The sequence below is a fragment of the Nycticebus coucang genome, chromosome 13, assembly GCF_027406575.1.
Source record: "Nycticebus coucang isolate mNycCou1 chromosome 13, mNycCou1.pri, whole genome shotgun sequence".
Lineage (NCBI taxonomy): Eukaryota > Metazoa > Chordata > Mammalia > Primates > Lorisidae > Nycticebus > Nycticebus coucang.
Window position 1 is genome coordinate 40,736,287 of NC_069792.1, and position 22,799 is coordinate 40,759,085.

The 22,799-nt window shown below is 39.5% G+C and overlaps 1 pseudogene; it reads right to left on the bottom strand.

The window, feature by feature from the left end:
* LOC128563707 (serine/threonine-protein kinase Sgk3-like) overlaps nt 1-22,799 on the bottom strand; it is a 427,955-nt pseudogene that overhangs the window by 14,473 nt on the left and 390,683 nt on the right.

Genomic DNA, 22,799 nt, shown 5'->3' on the forward strand with positions numbered 1-22,799 from the left:
ACATATACCCTTGTAAGATGCACCACTTTAAGTATGTTTTAAATGTTCCCTTTTGAATCAAGTGCATTTTATATACAATGATATTTCATATTTTCTCTAAAGAGATTCAAAGGATTCTGAAATATCAAGATGGTAAATAACTGTGCTTGAAGAAAGCAAGATATAAAATTCTTTTCTTCATGTGCTGAATTTTACTGAAATCTCCACAATTTTCAGGAAAAAGCAAACTACACACTCTAACTCAGGTCTCAGGTGGTGGTAGCAGCTTTAGGGATTAGCACATAGTTGCCAGCATGAGGCTGCTGAACACTTCCAGGACCACAATGGAAGTCTGGAAACTACTCCAAATATTTCCAAAAGCCTGAAGAAAACCATATATTTACTCTATAAAGCTATGTAAGCTAACTGTATAAGATGCATAAATCGAAAAAAAAAAAAAACAAAGAAAAAAAGATGCATAAATCATTGGCTCTGGGTTGGAACAATATTAACTCAATGTAGTAAAACAAACTTACTCATGTTTATCTGAGCTCTGGCTGGCTTTATGTGTCTTGAACTAATAAAAACCAATGAAACTGACAACATACTAAACATCACTTTTTTTGAATAAAATCTTTAGGACATGGTGTTTTCAGGAAAGAAAATACAAGGTACTCTCCAGTGGTAGAAAAAGCCTATAAAAATAAAGTAAAAGACAAAAATGAAGAGACATTATCTTCTGAAATAATGTGTGTTGTTGTTTTCTTTTTAAGACAAGAGGATCTTGCTCTGTTGTCCCAGCTAGAGTGCAGTGGCCTCATCATAACTCACTGCAACCTCAAACTCTTAAGTTCTTGCCTCATCTGGGACTATAGGCAGCCACCACAGCTGGATAATTTTTCTATTCCCTGTAGAGACAGGGTCTTGCTCTGGCTCAGGCTGGTCTGGAACTCCTCACTTCAGCCCATTCTTCCACCTCAGCCACCCAGAGTGCTAGGCATGAGCCACAACGCCTGGCCTGTATCCTAATAAATACCAAAGTCTTTTCCTTACCATCTTTTTGAAATTAGAATAATGTTAGGGTAAACCGAATAAACATAGGTAATTTTAATATTGCAACTGGGCGTCTAGTTCTAAAAATGCTAGTGGGATGTGAATACTTGAATGATTTGCATGACAGAGAAATAATCATATTAATTCATAAAATTCCTAACAGAATGAAAAGTTTTTCTTTCTCTACATATTCCTAATATGGTTTTGGATTGATTTAACCAGGCTATTACTATTCAGTTAGTATTGTCTAAGTGTCCATCAGATTATTAAGGAAGAGAGGAGAGAACCAAATCAATGATAATCAATAAAAGTATAGAAATACATACCAATCCATACAGCATTTCATACAGAACAGCACCAAGGCACCACCAATCTACAGTATTATCATAAGGCTGTTTTCTGATTACTTCAGGGGCAAGGTACTGTAGAAAAGAATGAAATATTAGAGGAACTCAACATAAAATTTAAAAATAATTGAGAAATTTAGCAAATTGTAGGTGTTATTATCACATTTAAAACATATTATCTAGAAAAGGGTTTGGATGTTGTATATTCTCCAGTGGTTCATAGGCAGTACCAACTGGGACACTTCAAAATACATGGATTAGTGCACTTCTCAGAAACTGTGAAACAGTTGAGACAAATATTAATACAAATATTAAAAGGACAGCAAATGTAGAATCTATAATACTGCATAGGTAAAGTAGGTATCTGGGGGAAAGTCTTTCATAAGATTAATTTTTTTTTTTTTTTTTGAGATAGTCTCAAGCTGTCGCCCTGGATGAGCGCTGTGGAATCCCAGCTCACAGCTATCTCAAACTCTTGGGCTTAAGCGATTCTCTTGCCTCAGCCTCCCAAGTAGTTGGGACTACAGGTGCCTGCCACAATACCTGGCTATTTTTGTTGTTGCTGTTGTTGCAGTTGTCATTGTTGTTTAGCTGGCCCGGGGCCGGATTCAAAACTTCCAGCCTCGGTACTTGTGGCTGGTGCTTTAACCACTATGCTATGGGTGCCAAGCCAAGATTAATTTATTTGAGAAGTTCATTATTCATAATGTTTTCCCTTGGAAAAAAATTCATGTAGCAATTATAATGCACGTTTTTCTTTTCAGTGAAAAGAAAAAAGAATGAATTATATTCTTCTCTAACATATTATTTAGAAAAGTGTGAATTGTTAGATGGCTATTTACATTTTAATTTCTAAAAAATGTAATCACAATTTCACAAATATAATAAAATATTGAACTTGAATTTTAAATTTGAAAATATATTACCCCTTCCCATGTGAAATACATGTAAGGAAATAGTTTCCTCATAACCTTTTTTGTGATCCAAAGAAATAGGAACATATATAAAAAGAATACAATAATTTCTGGTCACATTTATATTCAGATGACCAAAAATACTTATGGTTTCCTTTCTAAAACCTGCAGGAATTAAGAAAGGTTTTGAGGCCAGGGGTAGTGGCTCAGGTGGGCCTTATGTGTCTGAGGTGGCCTATGTGCCTGTGATCCTACCACGCTAGGAGGCTGAGGTGGGAGGACTGGTTGAGGCCAGGAGTTTGAGACCATCTTGAGCAAGGGCAAGACCCTGTCTTTACGTGTAGTGGTGCATAACTATAGTCCCAGCTTCTCCGGAGGCTGAGACAGGAGGATCACTTGAGCCCAGAAATTCAAGGTTACAATGAGCTATGATGATGCCACCATTGCACTCTAGCTGAGAAGACAGAAAGCCCCTATCTTGTGGGGGGGGGGAAGAATCAACTTAAATGCCCGTGAATTGATGAGTGGGTAAAGAAAATGGGATATACATGTGACACACACACATACATACACCATGAAGTACAACTGACTGGTAAGAAAGAATGAAATAATGTCTTTTGCAGAAACTTGGATGGAAATAGAGGCCATTATCCTAAGTATCAGAGGAGTAGAAAAATAAATGCTGCATGTTCTCACTTATAAGTGGGAGATAAACTGTAGCTCACAAGGACACAGAGTGGTATAATACTATGGTCCCCAGACCCTGGGCTGCATACCAGTACTTGCTGGTCTATGGTCTGTTAGGAACTGGGCCGTATAGCATTGGTGCCTGAGCTCCACCTTCTGACTGCCCCATGCCCTCCCCTCTTAAGTGGAAACACTGTCTTCCATGAAACTTGTCCCTGGTGGCAAAAAGGTTGGGGACCTCAAGTATAATGAGCACTGGAGACTCAGAAAAGGAGAAAGGTGGGAGGGCGTGAAGGATAAAAAATTACCTATGGGGTGATAGAGAGCAAGATGGCAGCCAAGTAACAGCTTCCCTACCATCTGGGCACTATGCATCTGGGGAGATAAGACTCCAGGCATCTCTGGCTGGTGGGATCTGCCTATAATCAGATATAATCCTTTGAGGATACAGGGAGTCAGCAAGAGACTTCTGGACCCCAAGAGGAGGACAAAAACAGTGGAAAACTGGCAAGTGGTCACGTGTGTTCGATGGGTCTAATCTCACCGAGAGCTCTAAGTACAGTAGCAGTGAGACTGCAAACTGGAAAGGCCATACCTGTGAACTTTTTTGGTGTTTTTGGACTTGGCACTCAGTTAAACTGCCTTGGGGAGAGCTTGAGCAGGAGTGCAGAGAATTCTGGGCATTGTCTATGGCCCCAGACTGAGCTGCTGAGCCAGACGGAGCTAATAGTGTTTGGGTGTGGGCCGCAGGGAGGTATTGTGAGAGAACTGCCCCGGCAAGCTCCGTCCTCAGGGTCGCAGAGCAAGGATCGGGTGGGAGCTAGTAACCTATCGACTGAGCAGTCTAAAAGCGGGTACTAAGTCGCCTTACAGCCTTAAACCTCAGGGGCAGAGTGAGACTGGTTTTGGCACACTGGTAAGTGCATAGCCACTTCAGCAGTGATCCCAGCGACAAGCACTTTCCTGGAAAAGCTTCTGTTGAGCAAGTTTAGAAGTTTAAAGTGCCTCTTCAGAGGGCTGAAGAGAGATTAAGGGGGGTTTGAGAAATCAGCAGAGGCCTCCAGTTGTATCAGCATTGTAATTAACATCTCATACCCTAGAAGACCACCTATTGCCCAGACAATATTCAACAAGATACACATACTGCTTTGTTTTTGGTTGTTTTTGTTGTTGTTGCTGTTTCTTTGTTTTTTGTTTATTTTGATGTTGTTGTTGTTCTTTTTTAATTTGAACCGTTTCCGTAGACATTTTTTTCTTTTTTCTTTCTTTTCATTCTCCATATTTCTAGTTTAAATACAATTTCCCATTGCTGCCTTTTTCAATAACCAGAACTTCATTTTTGCTGGTGTTTCTACTGCTATTATTTGGTTTTTCACCCAATTTTATCCCGTAAAGTTTTCTGTTTGCTTGTTGTGGTTTGATTTATAGCATTTTTGTCTTTACTCTCAATTTGATATAGGTGGGGTACTATGTCTGATCAGTTTAGCAAAGAGCTGCTGACCTCAAGGGAACCACCCAACCGGGTACCCCCAGAGGTTGGTTTTTTTTTAAGGCTGTGTCAAAGTATCCTACTGTACACCTATATTGCTCTGTCTCCCTCTTTCTGTGCCTCTCTTCTTTTTGTCAATATTCCCTTTTATCCACACTCTCTCCTTTCTCTATTTTCTTTTTGTTCTTTCTTTTATCCCTTCTTGCTCTTCAACCTTCTCATTCTTCTGGTCCTGTACCAAAAGGACTCATCAAAACGTTAGTCCACAGGCATGGGAACTTAACGAGCAAGAGGAAGTGAAAGGAAAATTAGGGCAAGGAAACAGAGAAAAGAAATCACTCATGAGGAAGAATCAGCAGAAAACTGGCAACATGAAGAACCAGTCCAGAACAACCCCTCCAAGGGACCATGAGGTAGCTACTGGAGGATTCCACCTTTAAAGAAATGTTAGGAATGACAGAAAGGGAATTTGGAAAACACATGATGAAAACAATGAAGGAAATGATGGAAACAATGAAGGAAACTGCTAATAAAGTATAAAATAACCAAAAGGAAATCCAAAAAAAGAATCAAATAAGAGATGAACTATATGAAGAATATAGAAAGGATATAATGGAGCTGAAGGAACTGAAGCAGTCAATTAGAAAACTTAAAGGTGCAATGCAAAGTATCAACAACAGGTTAGACCATACAGAAGACAGAATTTCAGAGGTAGAGGAAAAAGTTCTTGAGATAACTCAGATAGTAAAAGAGGCAGAAAAGAAGAGAGAGAAAGCAGAACGTTCTCTGTCAGAATTATGGCACTACATGAAGCATTCCAACATACGAGTTATAGGAATCCCAGAAGGGGAAGAAGAATGCCCCAGAGGAATGGAAGCCATACTAGAGAATATTATAAAAGAAAATTTCCCAATTATCACCAAAGATTCGGACACAGTGCTTTCAGAGAGATATAAGACCCCAGGTCACCTCAACTCTAACCGACCTTCTGCAAGACACATACATTGATGAACCTGTCCAAAGTCAAGACAAAAGGAAAGATTGTACAAGCTGTGAGGAAAAAGCGCCAGTTGACCTATAGGGGCAAATCCATCAGAGTGACTGCAGACTTCTCTAATGAAACTTTCCAAGCAAGAAGGCAATGGTCATCTACCTTTAATCTACTTAAACGGAACAATTTCCAGCCCATAATTTTGTACACTGCTAAGCTAAGCTTTAAAATTGACGGAGAAATCAAATCATTTACGGATATACAAACATTGAGCAAATTCGCCACAACAAGACCAGCTCTACAGAAAATACTTCAACCTGTTCTACTCACTCACCATCACAATGGATCAGCAGCTAAGTAAGAACTCAGAAATTAAAGGACAGAACCTAACCTCCTCACTGATGCAAAAGATAAAAATAAGCAATGGACTCTCACAAAATAAGATGAATAGAATACTTCCACAATTATCAATTATCTCAATAAATGTGAATGGCTTGAATTCCCCACTGAAGAGACACAGATTGGCTGACTGGATTAAAAAACACAAGCCATCCATTTGCTGTTGTCTGCAAGAAACACACCTGGCTTCAAAAGACAAATTAAACTCTGAGTCAAGGGTTGGAAGACAATTTTTCAGTCAAATGGAATTCAGAAGAAAAGAAGAGTTAAAATCTTATTATCAGATACATGTGGATTTAAAGCAAATAAAGTCAAAAAAGACAAAGATAGTCACTTTATATTGGTCAAGGGAAAAATACAACAAGAAGATGTTTCAATTCTAAACATTTATGCACCTAATTTAAATGCTCCCAGATTCTTGAAACAGCCCTTACTCAGTCTGAGCAATATGATATCCAATAATACCATAATAAAAGGGGACTTTAACACTCCCCTTACAGAGCTGGACAGATCCTCTAAACAGAAATTAAACAAAGATATAAGAGATTTAAATGAGACCCTAGAACAACTGTGCTTGATAGACACTTCATCTCAAAAATAAAGAATATACATTCTTCTCATCACCCCACGGAACATTCTTCAAAATTGATCATATCCTGGGACACAAAACAATTATCAACAGAATAAAAAGAATTGAAATTTTACCTTGTATCTTCTCAGACCATAAGGCACTAAAGGTGGAACTCAACTCTAACAAAAATGTTCGACCCCACACAACCGCATGGCAATTAAACAGTCTTCTGTTGAATAACAGATGGGTGCAGGAAGAAATAAAACAGGAAATCATTAACTTCCTTGAGCATAACAACAATGAAGACACAAGCTACCAAAACCTGTGGGATACCGCAAAATCAGTTTTGAGACGAAACTTTATCGCTTTAGATGCCTACATTCGAAAAACAGAAAGAGAGCGCATCAACAAACTCACAAGTCATTTTATAGAATTGGAAAAAGAAGAACAATCTAAGCCTAAACTCAGTAGAAGAAAAGAAATATCCAAAAACAAATCAGAGATCAATGAAATTGAAAACAAAAGAATCATTCAGAAACTAAGGGCGGTGCCTGCGGCTCAAAGGGGTATGGCGCCGGCCCAATATGCCGGAGGTGGTGGGTTCAAAAACAGCCTCGGCCAAAAACTACCAAAAGAAAAAAAAAAAAAAAACACAGAAAATTAGTGAAATAAGGAGTTGGTTTTTTGAAAAAATAAATAAAATAAACCACTGGCCAGACTAATGAGAAACAGAAAAGTAAAATCTCTAGTAACCTCAATCAGAAATGATAAAGGGGAAATAACAACTGATTCCACAGAGATAAAAGAGATCAACTCTGAATACTACCTGAAACTCTATGCCCAGAAATTTGACAATGTGAAGGAAATGGATCAATATTTGGAATCACACCCTCTCTCTAGACTTAGCCTTGAAGAAATAAAGCTCCTGAACAGACCAATTTCAAGCACTGAGATTAAAGAAACAATAAAAAAGCTTCCAACCAAAAAATGCCCTGGGCCAGATGGCTTCACACCAGAATTCTATCAAACCTTCAAGGAAGAGCTGATTCCTGAACTGCAGAAATTATTCCAAAAAACTGAGGAAGAAAGAATCTTCCCCAAAACATTCTATGAAGCAAACATCACCCTGATACCAAAACCAGGAAAAGACCCAACCTAAAGAAGAATTTCAGACCAATCTCACTCATGAATATAGATGCAAAAATTCTCAACAATATCCTACCCAATAGATTACAGCTTATCATCAAAAAAGTCATACATCATGATCAAGTAGGCTTCATCCCAGGGATGAAAGGCTGGTTTAACATATGCAAGTCCATAAACGTTAACCACCATATTTACAGAGGCAAAAATAAAGATCATATGATCCTCTCAATAGATGCAGAAAAAGCATTTGATAAAATCCAGCATCCTTTTCTAATTAGAACACTGAAGAGTATAGGCATAGGTGGCACATTTCTAAAACTGATTGAAGCTATCTATGACAAACAAACAGCTAATATTTTACTGAATGGAGTAAAACTGAAAGCTTTTCCTCTTAGAACTGGAACCAGACAAGGTTGCCCTCTGTCACCTTTACTATTCAACATAGTGCTGGAAGTTCTAGCCAATACAATTAGGCAAGACAAGGAAATAAAGGGAATCCAAATGGGAGCAGAGGAGGTCAAACTCTCCCTCTTTGCTGACATGATCTTATACTTAGAGAATCCCAAAGACTCAACTACAAGACTCCTAGAAGTAATCAAAAAATACAGTAATGTTTCAGGATATTGTCCACAAGTTTGGATATTGTCAGGATAATGTCCACAAGTCAGTAGCCTTTGTATACACCAATAACAGTCAAGATGAGAAGCTAATTAAGGACACATAGTTTCAAAGAAAATGAAATACCTAGGAATATACCTAACGAAGGAGGTGAAGGACCTCTATAAAGAAAATTATGAAATCCTCATAAAGGAAAGAGCAGAGGATATTAACAAATGGCAGAACACACCATGCTCATGGATGGGAAGAATCAACATTGTTAAAATGTCTATACTTCCCAAAGCAATCTACCTATTCAATGCCATTCCTATCAAAATACCAATATAGTACTTTCAAGATTTGGAAAAAAGGATTCTGCATTTTGTATGGAACCAGAAAAAACACCGTATAGCTAAGGCAGTTCTTAGTAATAAAAATAAAGCTGGAGGCATCAGCATACCAGTTTTTAGGCTGTCCTACAAAGCCATAGTGGTCAAGACAGCATGGTACTGGCACAAAAACAGAGACATAGACACTTGGAATCGAATAGAAAACGAGGCAATGAAACTAACATCTTACAACCACCTAATCTTCCATAAACCAAACAAGAACATACCTTAGGAGAAAGATTCCCTATTCAATAAATGGTGTTGGGAGAACTGGATATCCACATGTAAAAGACTGAAACTGGACCAACACCTTTCCCCACTCACAAAAATTGATTCAAGATGGATAAAGGATTTAAATTTGAGGCATGAAACAATAAAAATCCTCAAAGAAAGCATAGGAAAAACACTGGAAGATATTGGCCTGGGGAAAGACTTCATGAAGAAGACTGCCATGGCAATTGCAACAACAAAAATAAACAAATGAGACTTCATTAAACTGAAAAGCTTCTGTACAGCTAAGGAGACAACAACCGAAGCAAATGGACAACCTATACAATGGGAAAAGATATTTGCATATTTTGAATCACACAAAAGCTTGATAACTAGGATCTATAGAGAACTCAAGTTAATCCACACGAAAGAGACATGAATCGAACCTTTTCTAAAGAAGATAGACGAATGGCTAACAAACATGTGAAAAAATGTTCATCATCTCTATATATTAGAGAAATGCAAATCAAAACAACCCTGAGATACCATCTAACCCAGCGAGAATGGCCCACATCACAAAATCTCAAAACTGCAGATGCTGGCGTGGATGTGGACAGAAGGGAACACTTTTACACTGCTGGTGGGACTGCAAACTAGTACAACATTTCTGGAAGGAAGTATGGAGAAACCTCAAAGCACTCAAGCTAGACCTCCCATTTGATCCTGCAATCCCATAACTGGGCATCTACACAGAAGGAGAAAAATCCTTTTATCATAAGGACACTTGTACTAGATTGATTATTGCAGCTCAATTTACAATCGCCAAAATGGGGAAACAGCCTAAATGCCCACCAACCCAGGAATGGATTAACAAGCGGTGGTATATGTATACCATGGAATACTATTCAGCTTTTTAAAAAATATATAGAGTTTACATCCTTCGTATTAACCTGGATGGAAGTGGAAGACATTATTCTTAGTAAAGCATCACAAGAATGGAGAAGCATGAATCCTATGTGCTCAATTTTGATGAGGACAATTAACGACAATTAAGGTCATGGGGGGTAAGGAAAAGCAGAGAGAGGGAAGGAGGGAGGGGGTGGGGCCCTGGTGTGTGCCACACCTTCTGGAGGCAAGACATGATTGAAAGAGGGACTTTACCTAACAAATGCAATCAGTGTAACCTGGCTTATTGTACCCTCTATGAATCCCCAACAATAATAATAAAAAAAAAAATCAGAAAAAAAAAGATAAATTACCGATGGGGTACAATTTACTATTCGGGTGATGGGTGCACTAAAACCCAGACTTCACCACTGTACAGTATATACATATAATGGAATTCAACTTGTACTCTTCAAAAATATTTTTTAAAAGGAAAAAAAGAATAAGTATAAAATGAATATACACACACAAAAATGTTTCATGTATAAACCAAAATAGAAATAGTTACAAATATATCCAAGAGCTATGATTAGAGAGAAATAAAGAAAAAATACTTTGCAGGCAGCGCCTGTGGCTCAGTGAGCAGGGCGCCGGCCCCATATGCCGAGGGTGGCGGGTTCAAACCCAGCCCTGGCCAAACTGCAACAGAAAAATAGCCGGGCGTTGTGGCAGGCGCCTGTAGTCCCAGCTGCTCGGGAGGCTGAGGCAAGAGAATCGCGCAAGTCCAAGAGTTAGAGCTTGCTGTGAGCTGCGTGACGCCACGGCACTTTATCCGAGGGCGGTACAGTGAGACTGTGTCTCTACAAAAAAAAAAAAAAAGAAAGAAAGAAAAAGAGAAAATACTTTTCAAGATAAATAATTGTTACTCATAGACACTTCACATTAAGTTTCTGATGTCAATTCAAAGGTTCATGCGAGCTAGCTTATCGTACATTTTCAGTACTGTACTTGCAAGTACTCCATGGTAATCCTGAAACATTACATGGCATCTAAGATCACTACAAATACACGGAAATTAGACAATTTAAATCTGAACACATGTGTGAAGTGAGAATAAGGCTTTTAAATAAATTGTAAGGATTATTGTCACAAAAAGATGTTTTCCACTAACAAACAATATTAGAGAATGTGATGTTCTGGTTAATGAGGTCTTTTTTTTTTCTTTGAGACAGAATCTCACTATGTTGCCCTTGGTAGAGTGTGGTGGCGTCACAGCTCACAGCAACCTCCAACTCTTGGGCTTAAGCAATTCTCTTGCCTCAGCCTCCCAAGTAGCTGGGACTACAGGTGCCCACCACAACACCCGGCTATTTTTTGTTGCAGTTGTCATTGTTAGCTGGCCCGGCCAGGTTCGAACCTGCCACCCTTGGTGTACGTGGCTGGTGCCATAACCACTGTGCCACAGTCAGCAAGCCAGGTTAATGAGTTCTGATTCATTTTTCTCCGCACATTCAATGCTTTATTTTCTTCTGTTAAATAATTTTATTATAAAATATTACAACCAGATAGAAAAACAGAATAGAAACCAATAAAGCTATAATCCAGATATAGGCAATGTTAATATTTTGCTCTAGCTCATAAAAAAAGTTTTACTGGGGAGGGAGGATGGCTGGAGGGAGGGTAATGGGTGGGACCACACCTACGGTGCATCTCACAAGGGTACATGTGAAACTTACTAAATGTAGAATATAAATTATGTCTTAACACAATAACTGAGAAAATGCCATAAAGGCTATGTTAACCAGTTTGATGAAAATATTTCAAATTGTATGTAAAACCAGCACATTGTACCCCATGACTGCATTAACGTACACAGCTATGATTTAAGAAAAAATAATAATAAAAAAAAAGTTTTACAATACCACTTTCAAAAATCTACAGGGTCAACATGGATGAGAACCAACCAGTGATTGTCACACACATCAAATAAAGTCATAAAACCACACAAAACCCCCAGCTCTATTGACATCTTCACATACCACACAGTTCACCCATTTAAAGTCTAAAATTCAATGGCTATAAATATAGTCACAGAATTATGCAACCATAAACATAATCAATTTTAGGACATTTCCATGACTGGTTCATGATTTTTTTTTAAAGGATTAGAAATGTAATTAAATCTTTAAAGAACTCTATGGTAAATTTTTAGCATTAAAAACAAGCATAATTTATTTATTTTGTTTGTTTGTTTGTTTGTTTGTTTGTTTTGTAGACAGAGTCTTACTTTATGGCCCTCGGTAGAGTGCCGTGGCCTCACACAGCTCACAGCAACCTCCAACTCCTGGGCTTAAGCGATTCTCTTGCCTCAGCCTCCCGATTAGCTGGGACTACAGGCACCTGCCAAAACGCCCGGCTATTTTTGGTAGCAGTTTGGCCAAGGCCGGGTTTGAATCCGCCACCCTCGGTATATGGGGCCGGCGCCTTACCGACTGAGCCACAGGCGCCGCCAGCATAATTTATCTTTGTTGGATTATTCAAAAGGGTCTTGTGGTATCTCACAATCATAGTTAAAAATACCAACTATTGGCTTGGCACCCGTAGCTCAGTGGTTACAGTGCCAGGCACATACACCAGGGCCTGTGGGTTTGAGCCTAGCCCAGTCCTTCTAAACAATAACAACTACAGTTAAAAAAAAACAAACAAACAAAAAAAAAAAAGCCGGGTGTTGCGGTCGGCGCACATAGTCCCAGCTACTTGGGTGGCTAAGTCAAGAGAATTGCTCAAGCCCGAGAGTTTGAGGTTGCTGTGAGCTATGACGCCATGGCACTCTACCCAGGGCCACAGCTTTAGACTCTGTCCCAAAATAAATAAATAAATAATAAATAAATAAAAATACCAACAACCGATAAACTCTAAATTTATAAAAAGAATGATTATCAGATATTTCCACTTGTTTGGAAGCAGAAATTACAGTCTTTATTCTACTTTTCTTATTCCAAATTTATATATGCTATGCAATTTGTGATTCATATTTGCACTTTCTTTGTGATTATATGAATGACAAATGAGACGTATTTCTTACCTCCGGTGTCCCACAAAATGTTGTGGTGGTATCAGAAATAGCAATTCCTTCTTTACAAAGCCCAAAATCTGTTAAGACAACATGTCCCTGACAAATACAGGAGCAGTAAGAGAAAACAAGGCAAGCGTATAAATTGACAAATTTTAAAACCTTTTTTATTTGGCATAATTACAGATCCACAGGAAATTGCAAAAACAGTATACAGAGTCTGATGTATCTCTCACCCCACTTCCCCAATGCTGACATCTCACGTAAGAGCAGTACAGTATCAGATAGGAAACTGATGGTGGTACAGTACTGTCAGCCAGACCACCGACCTGGCTCAGTTGTCACTGTTTTTTATAGGCATACTTGTGTATGTGTGTGCAGTTCCATGCAATCATACATGTACTGATCATGAACTATCCATCACAAAGCACCTCCCTCATGCTAACCCTTTATCTTTGTGCTATCTCCATGAACTCTGTCTCCTTGCAGCTACCAATCTGGTCTCCATCTCAATAGTTTTGTCATTTTGAGAATGTTACATAAATGGAATCATGCAGTATGGAACCTCGGAGACTTTCTTCCTCTGACCATACAACCACCACCAAATTGAGAACTAGTAAAAAGAGAACACTTACTACTGAATCGAGAAGAATATTTTCTGGTTTCAAGTCTCTATCAAATTAAAAAGAAAAGCAAAACTGAATATAAACCTAAATAAATAAAATTATCAAAAAGAAAGTTTTACAAGTTATATTTTAAAATTTTACCTGTACACGATTTTTATGGAGTGTAAGTAACCCAATGCACTGGCAATTTCAGCAGCATAAAACCTAGCTCTGTGTTCAGGAAAGGACCTTTCTCGTTGTAAGTGAAAAAACAGCTGTAAAATTAGAGGTGAGGAGAGAGAATGTTAGGCTCATTCGGACACAGCATTAAACAGACACATTCCGTAAACACAAAGATAGAATTGGTTCTGTGACTACGAACATGAGATAAAAACGCACCAAAGCACAGAAGTGTAACTCTCTTTCTCACATCCGCCACTTACCAATTACCCTCTCTTTGCAACCATGTGCCTGTTTACCTGGCTAATGTCACTCTTCTCCCACTTATCCCTCAATCCGCAATATAGCAGTGTCCTCACCCTTTCAAGCAATCGCTCAGGAAAAGACTTATCAATGAAGATTTAATACTGCCATTTTGGACAATTTTTTTCATTAAAAAAACAAACCCTATTCAAAGATGGAAAACCAGTGGTTAGCAGAACAAACACAGTCCACAGACACAATTTTCTTGAGCCAAATACTATTTTCAGAAAAATCTAAATTAGGGATGCACCTGTGGCTCAGTGGGTAGGGCGCCGGCCCCATATACCAAGGGTGGCGGGTTCGAACCCGGCCCCAGCCAAACCGCAATGAAAAAAGAGCCGGGCATGGTGGCAAGTGCCTGTAATCCCAGCTACTCGGGAGGCTGAGGCAAGAGAATTGCCTAGGGCCTGGACTTGGAGGTTGCTGTGAGCTGAGATGACACTGCACTCTACCAAGGGCGATAAAGTGAGACTCTGTCTCTACAAAAAAAAAAAAAAAAAAAAAATTAAAAAGGAAAAATCTAAATTAAGTGATAACATTAAAAACTACGAATTTGGGGGGCTAACAATTCTTTAGTTTTGGTGTCTTCTGAAAAAGAAAAAAAGGGGTGAGGGGAGCTCTGAACCGTTAGCCTTACATTCTAATGTGGTGGCAGCTGGCTAGAGCAGAGCAGCGGCTGGACTCTGCAGTTCATTCCTCATACTTCCTAATTTTGAAGTTGATTTCTTACAAGGTGGCCTTCAGCCATTAGGTTACCTGCCTGCGACCTTTCCAGTAGGTCCCTTTCGGTCCCTGGGTCTGGGAGAGTCCATCTCTGCTCCCTCTGGTCCCACATGCAGCAGGGATGACAGGGATTCTGCCCTTGCCACTATCATTCTTTCTCCAAATACTCTTCCCAGGTAACCTTATCCTCTTAATGATTTTTACCACCATCTCCATGTTGGTATCTCCCACATAAACATCATTCAACAATTTAGAGGCAGAAAATGAATGAGGAAACCAAGGTCTCAAAGGGCTTGTTTATCTGCCCAGTGTCACAAAACTTATATGTCTATACTCTGTTCCAAATAAGGCATCCAGCAGTATACAAAAATTAAGTATCATGTGTCAAGGTTAAAATCTGAGCCATCGAGAGGTAAATAACAGTCTAATAGTAGGGAACACGTGACGAAACCACACTCCTGCCTCTCCCTGTCTGTCTGTCCTCATCTTTATTCCTTGTCTACCTACTGCCTCACTCAATTCCTCCTGCACCCATCCTACCACTCAATTATACTTTATGCTTTTTCTCATCATCTTAGCCAAGTGTTACCTTTTAAATGACAAGCTTACCTCTTCCCATCTTTCCTGTTCAGTTTAAGAGCAGTCACTGTGTAAAAAAAGGGCCCAGAGGCAAAGGCCTAAAACAGCGTGAGGAAACCACATATGCATAAAGCAGGAAAGCTGCAGTAGAATCTCGTCGGCATTTAGAGGGTCAAGGAACTGTCTGGCACTGAAGAAAGGGCTTTGCAGTCAGGATGTCTAAGTTAAAACCAAGGCCTGGGCTCGGTGCCTGTGGCTCAAGCGGCTAAGGCACCAGCCACATACACCTGGGCTGGCAGGTTCGAATCCAGCCCAGGCCTGCCAAACAATGACAGCTGTAACCAAAAAAAAAAAACAGCTGGGTGTTGTGGTGGGCACCTGTAGTCCCAGCTATTTGAGAGGCTGAGGCAAGAGAATCGCTAAGTCCGGGAGTTGGTGGTTACAATGAGCTGTGATGCCACGGCACTCTACCCAGGACAACAGCTTGAGGCACTGTCTCAAAAAAAAAAAAAAACAACCAAGGCCTGATACGTGACATTAAGAAAGTTACTTAACCTTTCTGAGCCTCCTTTCCTTATCTATAAAATGGGTCTAACTAAATAACCTGGGAGTTACAGTGCCTGTAGTCCCAGCTACTCAGGAAGCTTAGACAGGAGGATTGTTTTGAGCCCAGGAATATGATGCTGCTGTGAGCTAGGCTGATGCCATGGCACTTTAGCTTGGACAACAGAGTGAGACTCAGGAGAAAAAAAAACAAGAAAGACAATTACAGTGGTTATTTCAAAGAGCTATGATGCACTGAAACAAGACATGTAAAATAGCTGCAAAGTTGCAGGCCTCAATAAACTGTCATTATCTCTTAGTACTCCTGCACACACAAATAAAATGGCCAACTTCAAAGTGGGAACAATGTAGGGTACATCACAGAATAAGGAAGGGTGCGCCTTGGGCTGGGTGTGGTGGCTCAGTACTTGGGAGATCAAGGCAGGTGGATTGCCTGAGCTCACAGGTTTGAGACCAGCCCGAGCCAGAGTGAGACCTTGTCTCAAAGAATAGCCAGGTGTTGTGGTGTAGTTCCAGCTTCTTGGGAGGCTGAGGCAAGAGAATCACTTAAGCCCAAGAGTTGGAGGTTGCTGTGAGCTGTGACATCAAGCACTCTACCAAGAGCAACAAAGTGAGACTCTGTCTCAAAAAAAAAAAAAAAAAAGGAAGTGTACCTGGAAGACACATAATCTTGTCCTGACCTTGAGGAGCATTAAGAGACTTTTGTCATAATTGAGTAATGATTCTATTTATGACCTTTGCCCAAAATGATCTTTAGGTTTATCTGACCACCTTTTGGATTTACAGGATAGAAACTGCTCTTTCTTATAAGTTCCTTTATTCTACAGTTAAATGTACTCTAGTAAGGTTGAAATATTTTTTCCTTTCTTCTTAGTATCACAAGAATGGAAAAGCAAATATCCAATGTACCATATATGTACTGTATATAGTACTATATATGTCCAATATACTAATATGAAGCCAGAAGACAATCTAATACATGCCCACAGAAGAGAAAACTCAATTCAAGTTGTAGGGGAATTGCTGTGTTCCCACCTAACGGGCACGATGTGAGGGTACGTGGCATACCGCCTGGGTGCAGGGCACAACCACAGCAGGGATTGTACCTAACAAATGCAAACATTATAACCTAATCATTTGTACCTTCATATTAAATGGAAATTTAAAAAATATTCTTTTTCGGGCAGCGCCTGTGGCTCAGTCGGTAAGGCCCCGGCCCCATATACAGAGGGTGGCGGGTTCAAACCCGGCCCCTGCTGAACTGCAACCAAAAAATAGCTGGGCGTTGTGGTGGGCGCCTGTAGTCCCAGCTGCTTGGGAGGCTGAGGCAAGAGAATTGCTTAAGCCCAGGAGTTGGAGGTTGCTGTGAGCTGTGTGATGCCATGAGACTCTACCGAGGGCCATAAAGTGAGACTCTGTCTCTACAAAAAAAAAAAAAAAAAAAAAATTCTTTTTCTCTCTGCTCTCAGAGTGGAAGATGGACACTCTCTTTGTAAAGATATCATGTCTAGGGCAGCGCCTGTGGCTCAGTGAGTGGGGCGCCGGCCCCATATGCCGAAGGTGGTGGGTTTGAACCCGGCCCCGGCCAAACTGCAACAACAACAACAACAACAACAACAACAAAAAAGTATCATGTCTACTAGTTTAAATAATTTTTGAAGTCATTCACATGTTAAAGATCAAATTACAAATGTGTGTTTTCCTCGTCCTCCCCGCCCCCCAATTTGTTCTGCAGGTAGATTTATTACACAGCGGAAGCCCAGTGCGTGCTCTTCGTGGTTGGCCCAGCAATCTCTGCCCTTGGCCTAGTGGACGGAACAGCTCCCCTCACCGAGGCAGAGAGCCTGGGCTCAGGGGCCATGGTGTCTGGACTCTGGGCTTGCTGAGCACCAAGTCCTCCCAGGCTCTTAGAAGCGACCAGCAACTGCTTCAGATGCCAGGACACCTACAACAGGGACTGCAGTGCAGAGACAGCCACTGGGGTGGTTATAAAAAACGGCCCAAAGAATTGCCCTAAGGAATCGACAGCTAGGAATTGGGATCAAGAAGATGTAGCTGAAGAGGTGGAAAAATTCTCAGTGGCCAGTGAGGAAGTCTCGAAGAAGAGAGCCATAAAGAAAGAAAAGTGCAGAAATGCCAGATCTCAATCTGATCGCGTAGGAGCCTTGAAAGGCCTGGTTGTCCCTTCTGGAGGAGTAGAGTTTTCTCGATTTGGTAGAGGTGCTGGAGGGAAGCCTCTGCAAGGACTATCAAATGGAAACTGCGTAACCAGCACAAGGGTGCCAACAGATACCAAGGCTGACTTTGGTTGTGTTGCTACAAATGGCCTCACCACCTTGGCCGATAGAACAATTTCAAATCCCAAAACTAACAAGGACAGTCAGCAATCGTCCTCCTATGGCTTTGCTTCTAGTAAAGCCCACATATGAATACCTGGAACAAGCAGCTGATAGTCTAGAACTGCTCTTTTCGGGATTGGCTAGCCAAGCACGTGAATGCAAACCCACTCTGGGATCTGACACCTGCCTTTAAACACTATGAGAAATATTTAGAGAATATTAAACAGCAGCACATAAACAATGTCAGGAGTAATCCTCAGAATAAAACTAACAAGACAGTGGTTGAATAGTAGTCTCCTTCCCTATTTGGTTCAACAAAATCACAGAAAGAGTCAGCATTGTTGTTCCATGGCCAACAAAACTAAAGATACATCTAAAAGGAAGATCAAGCTTTTACCTAAAAAGAAAATTCCATCACTAGAAGGAATAAGTGCCTTGTTGAATTTTGGCAAGATAATAGATAGCTCGCTTTTGCACTCATTGAGCTCTGGCTCCTTGGCTGGAAACTCTGCTTTATTTGGCAAAGATATTACCCAGAACAAAACCCGTTTCTTTTCATTTTGCACTAAAACGCTGGCGAGCTGAGCAGAAGGTGGCAAGAGCTGAAGAGGATCCGGAGCCACCCAAAGTAGTCGTTACTGAAGTAAAAGAAGATGCTTTTTACTACAAAAAGCAACATATTGCTGAATGTTCTGATTTCATCCAATATGCCACGTACGCAATGGGGAAAAATAATGTACTTAGTGTCTGTGTTCCAAATCTTCCAATTGATGATGAGGATACCACTATCCCAATTACTATGTTAATCTGGGCAAAAACTAGCAAGGATACAGATGAATTGCACAAAATTTTACTGGAGAAAAAGGGTGCTTGAACACATGAAGCCAAGCAAAGAATTACTGCCAAGTTGGTGCTTGCCGCACCACCCCTTAAATATACTTTTTTTTCTCTTCTTACTTTGACATCCTAGGAACTTAATAAATAACTTGACTTTTGTGAGGAAGGTTAAAATGGCCAATAAAACCTTTAAGTATTAAGTACCCAGAAACTGTATTCTCCCTTAACAACTGTCTAATGTATAACATACAGTTCAACGAAATTTTTTGAGCAGACTTTTTAATGTTCATTTGTTTACTAAACTAACCATAAATGATTTTTAAAAAGAAAGAAAACTGTGAGGATTAAGTAGAAGAACGGGAATGGTCATCTGTCTAGATTCAGGATCAGACTGCCTGAGTTCCTTCCTGCCTCCAAGACTTCCTCACCACATGTCTTCCATAAGCTACCTAGCTTCTTTGGCTCTCTCTCTCTCTTTTTTTTTTTTTTTTTTTTGATCTTATATAGTAAGGTTGTTGTGAAGATAAAATACTTAAGTGCAAAGAACCAGAGTGCTGGACACATAATAATACTCAATACATGTTAGTTGTTACTGTAATTATCATCATAGTAGCGGCGTTTCCCATAGCATTTTTAATATCCATCTGAATCAGAATTGGGGGGAATATTAATAGAATTGGTTCAAACAAAAATGAAAACTATACAGTAAAAAAAAAAAAAAATTCTCTTAATTTATCATAGCTTTGCTTAAGGCGGAACGTCTGTCTTTAACATGCTGAAACGTACTGTGAATCACCAAGGAGACACACCATGAAACATTTCCCAAACTTCACCATGAAGCCCTTTTTCAGAGGCCCATCTCATTTGTTTAATAGTATGCAAATTTTAGATGATGATAGACTGGAGTAATATTTATATGCAACTGTTGGAACAATTATCAAAATTATAAAGCATGTTTTTTCTAACATTTTTGATGTGTATTACTCATGTTCTATAGCGAGGTGACAAATCTGTCCATGAAGTCTGCTGCTTCGTGCCCCGTTCTTTTAGGAACCTTCCCGACTATATAGTACCATGTGCTTAAGGGCCCTGTGTTGTGTTTCTCCGCATCTTGCATTGTACTTAGTATCTGGAATATTACTGCTACTCAACAAATAGCTATTGATAATGCATTGTTTTTCTACAACTAACAAAAGAAAAACTCGGTCTTTATGCTATTTTTTCTAAACTATTAATATTAGGAAACTAAAGAGAAAACTCACCTCCCCTCCATTAACAAAATCCAGAACAAAATAAAGCTTTTCAGTTGTTTGGAAAGAATAATGTAATCCAACCAAAAATGGATGTTTCACATTTTTCAAAAGCACATTACATTCAGCCATAATATGTTTTTGCTGGGAAAAAAAGGTAAAGGATCAATTATATTATTCACCCCACAAAAAAGCATGTTAATTGAAAAAACGGGCTGAAGACAAACAGCTATTGCAATTTTGCCTCTTTTCTGTTGAGAACTACTTTTTCTGTAACACTTTGACAGCATAAAATTTTCCATCCAGTTTTCATTTTGCAAGAAGAACCTGTTATAGTTAAACATTATGCACACTATTAGAAATTTCAATATTCTGAGAGGAATAATTCATTTTAAATAAATCAATACTTCTTAAATTATGTAAAAAGAAAGCCCACTGGCTCGAAGCCTGTAACAATGGTTACGGCACCAGCCACATACACCAAGGCTGGTGGGTTTGAAACTGGCCGGGGCCTGCTAAACAACAATGACAATTGCAACAACAAAAAAATAGCCGGGCATGGTGGCAGACACCTGTAGTCCCAGCTACTTGGGAGGCTGAGGCAAGAGAATCGCTTAAGCCCAAGAGTTTGAGGTTGCTGTGAGTTGTGACGCCATGGCGCTCTACCAAGAGCAACATAGTGAGACTCTGTCTCAAAAAAAAAAGAGTCCACACAGGACCTAGATAGGTTTTTATTCTGAAAAATCAAGAATTATTGCATTTATTTCTATAATTCTACTCTTCCCTAAATATTTTGTTATTCATAAAGATAGAGTGAATACATTTTTAGGGTGAAATTGTCCTAAAGTCAACCGTTGGTATTTTCCTTTTGTTTTCCATAACATTTGGCTCTGTTGAACATTCCTCCCTAAAATTTTTCCTTTTCTTGACAATTCTCCTCTGCTTTTTTCTTCTCCAATATTTTGATTGGTTCATTTTTAAGTACCTTCTGAGAAAATAATTCTAAGAACATGGCAATTAGTCATTATTAATTCCTTTCAAGTAGGTATTTTTTTCCAGTAAAGTGGAAGCTTTGGACAACAGTTAAGAAGCAAATAGGCAAATGAAAAGTGGAACTAAGACCAGACACTGGAGAAGGGTTTAGAATAATGTCAGATTGCCATTATTGCTGTTTAGTTTATCACATCTATTTTTCTAATCTTCAAATTGTGAATTTGCATTTGTTTGCTTTTCCTTGGTGTACTGTTTTTCTTTGTTGCAATAGTTTTTTGCATTTTGCAGAAAAATTTTTTTGGAGACAGCCTCAGTTTGTCCCCCTCAGTAGAGTGCCGTGGCATCACAGCATACAGCAACTTCAAACGGTTGGGCTGAAGTGATTCTCTTGCCTCAGCCTACCATACCTGAGACTACAGGCACCGGCCACAATGCCTGGCTATTTTTAGAGACAGGGTCTCGCTCTTGTTCAGGCTGGTCTCCAACTCAATCCACCTGCCTTGGCCTCCCAGAGTGCTAGGTTTACAGGCATGAGCCACCGCGCTTGGCCTGCATTTTGCAACATTTTAAACTTTTATTAAACATAGCATACATACACAAAAACTCAAAAGTCATTACAGCTCAGTAAATTATTATAAAGTGAACACACACAGCTATACAACCACTATCCAGGTCAAAAACTAAAACAGTAGCTGAAACCTCCATTTTCTCCCCTCCCAGTCATGACTCATCTGCCTCAGCCTCCCAGGTAACTACCAGCATCTCAACTTGCAGTAGCATGGGTTAAGTTTTGCCCTTTTTTGAATTTCATGTAATTACAACATAGAGTTGTTGCTGTCTTAGTTCTTTCATCATAAATTACATAAGTTTCATTCGTGTTGTGGCAGATGGCATAGTTTTCATTATTTTCATTGCTGTGCAGAATATTCCAGGATTACCCTATATACCATAGAGTACCTCTGTTCTATTGATAGGTATCTAGACTGCTCATGAATAATGATGCTATGAACATTCTTACACACACCTTCCTATTGCACGTGCATTTCTGCTGGATATGTAGCTAGGAGAGTTTTCGACAGCATAAAAAACATCTAGGAATAAATCTAATTAAAGTTGTGTAATAATTCTAAGGAGAGCACTATAAAATATTTTTCTTTTTAATTAATTTTTTTTTTGAGGCAGAGTCTCATTCTGTAGCCCTCAGTAGAGTGCTGTGGCATCATAGCTGACAGCAACCTTAAACTCTTGGGCTCGAGTGATTCTCTTGCCTCAGCCTCCCAAGCAGCTAGCTGGGACTCTAGGTGCCCGTCATAATGTCCAGCTATTTTTTTTTTGTTTGTTTAGAAATGAAGTCTCGCTCTGGCTCAGGGCAGTTTCGAACTCATGAACTCAGGCAATCCACCCACCTAGGCCTCCCAGAATGCTAGGATTACAGGCGTGAGCAAACTGTGTGCGGCCACACTATAAAATATTATTGAGAAAACTTAAAGATGAGCTAAATTAACAAAGAGATATACTATAGCATGGATTGGAAGACTGAATATTGTAAAGGTAATAATTCTCCAAACTCATCTACAGATTCAATGAAATCTCAACCAAATTCTAACAGAATTTCTGCAGAAATTGACACATTGACTCTGAGTTTGATATGTTACAGATATGTAAATGGTTAAGAATATCCTCTGGGATATTCTTA